The sequence below is a fragment of the Mus caroli genome, unplaced genomic scaffold, assembly GCF_978045245.1.
Source record: "Mus caroli unplaced genomic scaffold, Mus_caroli_1 scaffold_10, whole genome shotgun sequence".
In the NCBI taxonomy this organism is placed as follows: Eukaryota; Metazoa; Chordata; class Mammalia; order Rodentia; family Muridae; genus Mus; species Mus caroli.
In genome coordinates this window covers 59,795,170-59,803,935 of record NW_028227265.1, presented here as the reverse complement: position 1 = coordinate 59,803,935, position 8,766 = coordinate 59,795,170, and positions in this window count along the sequence as shown.

Sequence of the window (8,766 nt, the reverse complement as noted above, 5' to 3'; positions counted from 1 at the left end):
CTTCCTCCTCTATAAGTTTCATTGTCTCTGGTTTTATGTGGAGGTCCTTGACCCACCTAGACTTGAGCTTTGTACAAGGAGATAAGAATGGGTCAATTTGCATTCTTCTACATGCAAACCACCAGTTGAGCCAGCACCATTTGTTGAAAATGCTGGTTTTTTATACTGGATGGTTTTAGCTCCTTTATCAAAGATCAAGTGACCATATGTGTATGGGTTCATTTCTGGGTCTTCAATTCCATTCCACTGATCTTCCAGCCTGTCTCTGAATCAATACCATGCAGTTTTTATTACTATTGCTCTGTAATACAGCTTGAGGTCAGGGATGGTAATTCCCCCATGTACTGGCTAATTTTGTGTCAACTTGACACAGCTGGAGTTATCACAGAGAAAGGAGCTTCAGTTGAGGAAATGCTTCCATGAGATCGAACTGTAAGGCATTTTCTCAATTAGTGATAAAGGGGGAAAGGCCCCTTGTGGGTGGGACCATCTCTGGGCTGGTAGTTTTGGGTTCTATAAGAGAGCAGGCTGAGCAAGCCAGGGGAAGCAAGCCAGTAAATAACATCCCTCCATAGCCTCTGCATCAGTTCCTGCTTCTTGACCTGCTTGAGTTCCAGTCCTGACTTCCTTAGTGATGAACAGCAGTATGGAAATGTAAGCCGAATAAACCCTTTCCTCCCAACCTGCTTCTTGGTCATGATGTTTGTGCAGGAATAGAAACCCTGACTAAGACACCCCAGAAGTTCTTTTATTGTTGAGAATCATTTTCGCTATCCTGGGTTTTTGTTATTCCAAATGAATTTGCAAATTGTTCTTTCTAACTCTAGGAAGAGTTGAGTTGGAATTTTGATGGGGATTGCATTGAATCTGTAAATTGCTTTTGGCAAGATGGCCATTTTTACTATATTAATTCTGCCAATCCATGACCATGGGAGATCTTTCCATCTTCTGAGATCTACTTCGATTTCTTTCTTCAGAGATCTGAAGTTCTTGTCATATAGATCATTCACTTGCTTAGTTAGAGTCACACCAATATATTTTATAGTGAAGGGTGTTGTTTCCCTAATTTCTGCCTCAGCCTGTTTATCCTTTGAGTAGAAGAAGGTAACGGATTTGTTTGAGTTAATTTTATATCCAGTCACTTTGCTGAAGTTCTTTATTAGCTGAAGTTCTTAATTAGGAATTTTTTGGGTCACTTAAGTATATGATCATATCTTCTGCAAACAGTGATATTTTGACTTCTTTGTTTCTGTACTGGCTAGTTTTATGTCAACTTGACACAGCTGGAGTTATCACAGAGAAAGGAGCTTCAGTTGAGGAGATGCCTCCATGAGATCCAACTGTAAGGCATTTTCTCAATTAGTGATCAAGGGGGAAAGACCCCTTGTGGGTGGAACCAGCTCTGGGCTGGTAGTCTTGGTTCTATAAGAGAGCAGGCTGAGCAAGCCAGGGGAAGCAAGCCAGTAAAGAACATCCCTCCGTGGCCTCTGCTCAGCTCCTGCTTCCTGACCTGCTTGAGTTCCAGTCCTGACTTCCTTTGGTGATGAACAGCAATGTGGAAGAGTAAGCTGAATATACCCTTTCCTCCCAACTTGCTTCTTGGTCATCATGTTTTTGCAGGAATAGAAACCCTGACTAAGACAAATTGGTACCAGCACAGTGGGGTATTCCTGTGACAACCTGACCATGTTTTGGGGAGGACTGTGGAAGGACTTTGGAACTTTGGACTTGAAGATCCATTTGTTGTTAAGAGCTCTGTCAGATGTTGTGTAGGAGCTTGGAAGATAATATTGAGAACAGTACAGGAGACGGAGGTCTGGCTTGTGAAATTTCAGAGGGAAAATTAAAGACTCTTTTCAGGGCCATTGCTGTTTTGATTGTGAAGATTCTGTAGTTCTGGTTAGCTGGGGCTGAAGAATCAGCTGTGATTAACAAGATACCAAAACTACTAAAGCAAAGACTGCATTACTGGGACTATTGATGCTGGTTAGCTGGACCTAAGAAATTAGCAGTGATTAAGAAGAGACCAGCATCATTGAGGTGACATCTTCAGGAAAGTGTTTTCTGAAAGCACAAAGAGGTTGTGTTCCAGAGATAGCCAAGGTTGTACTCCTGCTGCAGCAGAACTTGGTAATGTGTGAGGGTCACCCAGGTGATACTGTTTTTGAAGGCATCAAGGGGTCATGCAGAGCAGCTGAGGCTAGGCACTGTGAGAGGCCATGGAAGGCCATTGGTGAAGGTGCAGCCTCAGTTGCAATTAACGGCCCAGGACTGAAGGGGTCATGCAGTGTTTTGGAGATGCCAGTACCATGAGATGACCACCAAGAGCAGCAGCAGCAGCAGTGGAGTACAGGCATCTGGAGCCTAGAGGACGCCGTATGTGCTACAAAGGGCATGGCTGGAGAAGTGACCCAAGCCCTTGGAGGAGCCCAGAAGATCATGAGTTGGATTCCAGACATTGGGTGGTTGGAGATTGATTTTTGCTTTTGATTGTGGCTGTGCCATGATATTTTCCCTCTTGAAGGAAGAAACTATTTTAGTAGAGCCCACAGTTAAGGAGACTTTTAATTGTAAAAAGACTTTGGATTTTAAAAGAGATGGCTATTTTAAAGAGATTGAAATTTTGAGAATATGTAAAGACTATGGGACGTTTAAAGTTATTTAGACCTTGGGGATGAGTAAGAATGTAAAGGTTGAGGCTTACTAGTGATGTGTTTGTGTGTCAAGTTGACAAGGGGTCAATTGTACTGGCTAGTTTTGTGTCAACTTGACACAGCTGGAATTATCACAGAGAAAGGAGCTTCAGTTGAGGAGATGCCTCCATGAGATCCAACTGTAAGGCATTTTCTCAATTAGTGATCAAAGGGGAAAGGCCCCTTGTGGGTGGGACCATTCCTGGGCTGGTAGTTTTGGGTTCTATAAGAGAGCAGGCTGAGCAAGTCAGGGGAAGCAAGCCAGTAAAGAACATCCCTCCGTGGCCTCTGCTCAGCTCCTGCTTCCTGACCTGCTTGAGTTCCAGTCCTGACTTCCTTTGGTGATGAACAGCAATGTGGAAGAGTAAGCTGAATAAACCCTTTCCTCCCAACTTGCTTCTTGGTCATCATGTTTGTGCAGGAATAGAAACCCTGACTAAGACAGTTTCCCATTTGTATCCCCTTGACCTCCTTTTGTTGTCTAATTGCCCTAGCTAGAACTTCAAGTACTATGTTGAATAGATAGGGAGAGAGTGGGCAGCCTTGTCTAGTCCCTGATTTTAGTGCAATTGCTTCAAGTTTCTCTCCATTCAGTTTGATGTTAGCTAGTGATTTTCTGTATATTGCTTTTATAATGCTTAGGTATGGGCCTTGAATACCTGATCTTTCCAAGACTTTTAACATGAAGGGATGCTGAATTTTGTTAAATGCTTTTTTTTTTTTTACATTTCATTTTTTTTAAATTTTTAATATTTTTATTACATATTTTCCTCAATTACATTTCCAATGCTATCCCAAAAGTCCCCCATACCGCCCCCCACTTCCCTACCCACCCATTCCCATTCTTTTGGCCCTGGCATTCCCCTATATTGGGGCATATAAAGTTTGCAAGTCCAATGGGACTCTCTTTCCATTGATGGCCTACTAGGCCATCTTTCGATACATATGCAGCTAGAGACAAGAGCTCCGGGGTTCTGGTTAGTACATCATGTTGTTCCAGCAATAGGGTTGCAGATCCCTTTAGCTCCTTGGGTACTTTCTCTAGCTTCTCCATTGGGAGCCCTGTGATACATCCAATAGCTGACTGTGAACATCCACTCCTGTGTTTGCTAGGCCCCGGCATCGTCTCACAAGAGACAGCTATATTTGGGTCCTTTCAGCAAAATCTTGCTAGTGTATGCAATGGTGTCAGCGTTTAGAAGCTGATTATGGGATGGATCCCTGGATACGGCAGTCTCTAAATGGTCCATCCTTTCATCACAGCTACGAACTTTGTCTCTGTAACTCCTTCCCTGGGTGTTTTGTTCCCAATTCTAAGAAGGTGCATAGTGTCCACACTTTGGTCTTCATTCTTCTTGAGTTTCATGCGTTTAGCAAATTGTATCTTATATCTTGGGTATCCTAAGTTTTGGGCTAATATCCACTTATCAGTGAATACATATTGTGTGAGTTCTTTTGTGATTGTGTTACTTCACTCAAGATGATGCCCTCCAGGTCCATCCATTTGGCTAGGAATTTCATAAATTCATTCTTTGTAATAGCTGAGTAGTACTCCATTGTATAAATGTACCATAATTTCTGTATCCATTCCTCTGTTGAGGGACATCTGGGTTCTTTCCAGCTTCTGGCTATTATAAATAGGGCTGCTATGAACATAGTGGAGCATGTGTCCTTTTTACCGGTTGGGACATCTTCTGGATATATGCCCAGGAGAGGTATTGCTGGATTGTTAAATGCTTTTTCAGCATCTAATGAAGTGATCATGTGGGGTTTTTTTCTTTGAGTTTGTTTATGTAGTGGATTACATTGATGGATTTCCATACATTGAACCATCCCTGCATCCCTGGAGTGAAGCCTACTTGATCATGGTGAATGATCATTTTGATGTATTCTTAGATTCAGTTGGCAAGAATTTTATTGAGTATTTTTGCATCAATGTTATAAGGGAAATTGGTCTGAAGTTTTCTTTCTTCATTTGGCCTTTGTGTGGTTTAGGTATAAGCGTAATTGTGGCTTCATAGAATGAGTTAGATAGTGTACCTTCTGTTTCCATTTTGTGGAATAGTTTGAAGAGTATTGGTAATTAGGTCTTCTTTAAAGGTCTGATAGAATTCTCCACTAAACCTATCTGGTCCTGGGCTGGTTTTGGTTGGGAGACTTAATGACTGCTTCTATTTCTTTAGAGGTTATGGGATCATTTAGATGGCTTATCTGATCCTGTTTAACTTTGACATCCTGTATGTATCTAGAAAATTGTCCATTTTATAAAGATTTTCCAATTTAGTTGAGTATAAACTTTTGTAGTAGGATATGATGATTTTTGAATTTCCATGCTTTCCGTTGTTATGTCTCCCTTTTCATTTCTGATTTTATTAATTTGGATACTGTCTCTGCGTCCTCTGGTTAATCTGGCTAAGGGTCTATCTATCTTGTTGATTTTCTCAAGGAATCAGCTCCTGGTTTTGTTGATTTTTTGTATAGTTCTTTTTGTTTGTACTTGGTTGATTTCAACCCTGAGTTTGATTATTTCCTGCCTTCTACTTTTCTTGGGTGTATTTGCTTCTTTTTGTTCTAGAGCTTTCAGGTGTGCTGTCAATCTGCTAGTGTAAGTTCTCTCCAGTTTCTTTTTAGAGGCACTTAGAGCAATGAGTTTTCCTCTTACCACTGCTTTCATCGTGTCCCATAAGTTTTGGTATGATGTGTCTTCATTTTCATTAAATTCTAAAAAGTCTTTCATTTCTTTCTTTAGTTCTTCCTTGACCAAATTACCATTGAATAGAGCAATGTTCAGCTTTCATGTATATGTATGCTTTCCATTGGTTTTGTTGGTATTTAAAGTCAGCCTTAATCCATAGTGATCTGATAGGATGCATGAGATTATTTCAATCTTCTTGTATCTGTTGAGGCCTATTTTGTGGTCAATTATATGGTCAGTTTTGGAGAAGGTACCATGAGGTGCTGAGAAGAAAGTATATTCTTTTGCTTTAGGATGAAATGTTCTATAAATACCTGTTAGGTACATTTGATTCATAACTTTGGTTATTCTCACTGACTTGTCCATTGCTGAGAATAGGGTGTTGAAGTCTCCCACTACTGTTGTGTGGAGTGTATTGTGTGCTTTGAGCTTTAGTAAAGTTTCTTTTATGAATGTGGATGCCGTTGCATTTGGAGCACAGATGTTCAGAATTGAGAGTTTATCTTGGTAGATTTTTCCTTTGACCAGTTTGAAGTGCCCTTTCTCATCCTTTTTGATAACTTTTAGTTAAAAATCTATTTTATTTGATATTAGAATGGCTACTCCAGCTTGTTTCTTGGGACCATTTGCTTGGAAAATTGTTTTCCAGCCTTTTACTCTGAGGTAGTGTTTGTCTTTGACGCTGAGGTGCGTTTCCTGTGTGCAGCAAAATGCTGGATCCTGTTTACATATCCAGTCAGTTAGCGTATGTCTTTTTATCAGGGAATTGAGTCCATTGATGTTAAGAGATATTAAGTAATAGTGATTGTTGCTTCCTGTTATTTTTATGTTTGTGTGGTTATCTTCTTTTGGGTTTGTTGAAAGAAGATTACTTTCTTGCTTTTTCTAGGGTGTGGTTTTCTTTCTTGTGTTGGTGTTTTCCATCTATTATCATTTGTAGGGCTGGATTTGTGGAAAGATATTGTGTAAATTTGGTTTTATCATGGAATACTTTGGTTTCTCCATCTATGGTCATTGAGAGTTTTGCTGGGTATAGTAGCCTGGGCTGGCTTTTATGTTCTTTTAGGGTCTGTATGACATCTGCCCAGGATCTTCTGGCTTTCATAATCTCTGGTGAGAAGTCTGGTGTAATTGTGATAGTCTGCATTTATATGTTATTTCACCATTTTTCATTACTGCTTTTAATATTCTTTCTTTATTTAATGTATTTGCTGTTTTGATTATTATGTGACAGGAGGAATTTCTTTTCTGGTCCTGTCTACTTGGAGTTCTGTAGGCTTTTTGTATGTTCATGGGCATCTCTTTCTTTAGGTTAGGCAAGTTTTCTTCTATAATTTTGTTGAAGATATTTAATGTCCCTTTAAGTTGGGAATTCGCACCCTCTTCTATACCTATTATCCTTAGGTTTGCTCTTCTTATTGTGTCCTGAATTTCCTGGATGTTTGGGTTAGGAGCTTTTTGCATTTTGCATTTTCTTTGACTGTTGTGTCAATGTTTTCTAAGTTATCTTCTGCCCCTGATATTTTCTCTTCTATCTCTTGTATTCTGTTGGTGATGCTTGCATCTATGACTCCTGATCTCTTTCCTAGGTTTTCTAACTCCTGGGTTGTCTCCCTTTGTGATTTCTTCATTGTTTCTATTTCCATTTTTAGATCTTGGATGGTTTTGTTCATTCCTTCACCTGTTTGATTGTGTTTTCCTGTAATTCTTTAAGGGATTTTTGTGTTTCCTTTTTAAGAGCTTCTAGCTGTTTACCTGTGTTCTCCTGTAATTCTTTAAGGAAGTTATTTATCCTTCTTAAAGTCCTCCATCATTGTCATGAGAAGTGACTTTAGATCTTTAAACTTTAGAATCTTGCTTTTCCGGTGTGATGGTGTATCAAGGACTTGGTATGGTGGGAGAATTGGGTTCTGATGATGCCAAGTAGTCTTGGTTTCTGTTTCTTCTGTTTTTATGCTTGCCTCCATCTTATTATCTGTAGTGCTACCTGCCCTTGCTATATCTGACTAGAGTCTTTCCTTCCTGTAATCCTGGCTGAGTCAGAACTCCTCAGAGTCCAGCTGTCTCTGTGATCCTGTGATTCCGGGATCCTGTAATCCTGAGATTCTGGGTATGTCAGAGTTCCTTGGAGTCAAGCTTCCTCTGAGACCCTGAGATCCTGGTGTGTCCAAGCTCCTGGGATCCTGGGATCCCGGGATCCTAAGATCCTGGACATGCTAGAGCACCTGGGAGTAGAGCCTCTTCTGGGGGCTGTGGAACTGGCCGCTGAGTTCACACCCAAGGTAGACCGGCACAAGGTAGATCAAGCCACTGTTTGGGTGGGGTTCCTGTGTCCCTGGATCCTGCTAGTCCCAGTTACTCCTGGTGGTGTTGGAATAGATGTTGTGTTCTCCTAACCCCTGATCCTAAGATCCTGGGCATGCTAGAGCTGCTGGGAGTGAAGCCTCCTCTGGGGGCAATAATTTTTTTCCTTATGTACAGTCATTAGAGAACTCGTAACTTTCTAGACTTTCTTTGGGTCCTCTTCTTCACATGTAAAACTGAGGGGAAAAAATGAGAGTATATAATTAATGGGCTAGCAAATGTGACGATGAGATGGCTTGTTATTTAAGAGTACTGCCTGCTCTTCCAAAGGACCCAGTTACCATTCACAGTGCCCACAAAGAGGCTCACAACCCTCTGTAACTCCAGTTCCAAGAAACCCAACACCTTCTGGCCTCCATGGGCACCAAGCATACATAGCAGACAAACATTTGGACAAATCACCAATACACATAAAATAAAACTAAATGTTTTAAGTGTGTAATTGGATAGCTAAGAAAGTGGCTCAGTTGCCTAGAATGCAGGAAATCTTGGGTTCAATCCTCAAAATCACATAAACTAACAAAGATGGTATTTGTCTATAAGCCCCCATCAGTGATGAAAATCAGAGAGTCATAAGTTCAAGGTCATTCCCTAATACATAGTGGTTTTGAGGCCAGTCTCTGCTGCGTGACACTCAAAAACAAAAACAAAAACAAAAATAAAAACACCTAAAAGCTGATTATGACTTTAATCCCAGCACTCGGGAGACAGAGGTAGAGGCAAGCAGATCTCTGTGAGATCTAGGCCAGCTTGGCCTACACAATGAGGCCCTACCTCAAAATAAAAAGTGTTCATCATTGAATGGTTTGATCTACAAATGTGCTGCACATAAACTCATGTAGGCTCACACATATTGCATGTAAAATAAATAAATATTTACACATTAACCATACAGCAGCAATGGCATCTAGTGAGAGTGAGTTAGATGATATCCCAGAATAAGAACTCAAATGATAGCCGGGCGTGGTGGCGCACGCCTTTAATCCCAGCACTCGGGAGGCAGAGGCAGGCGGA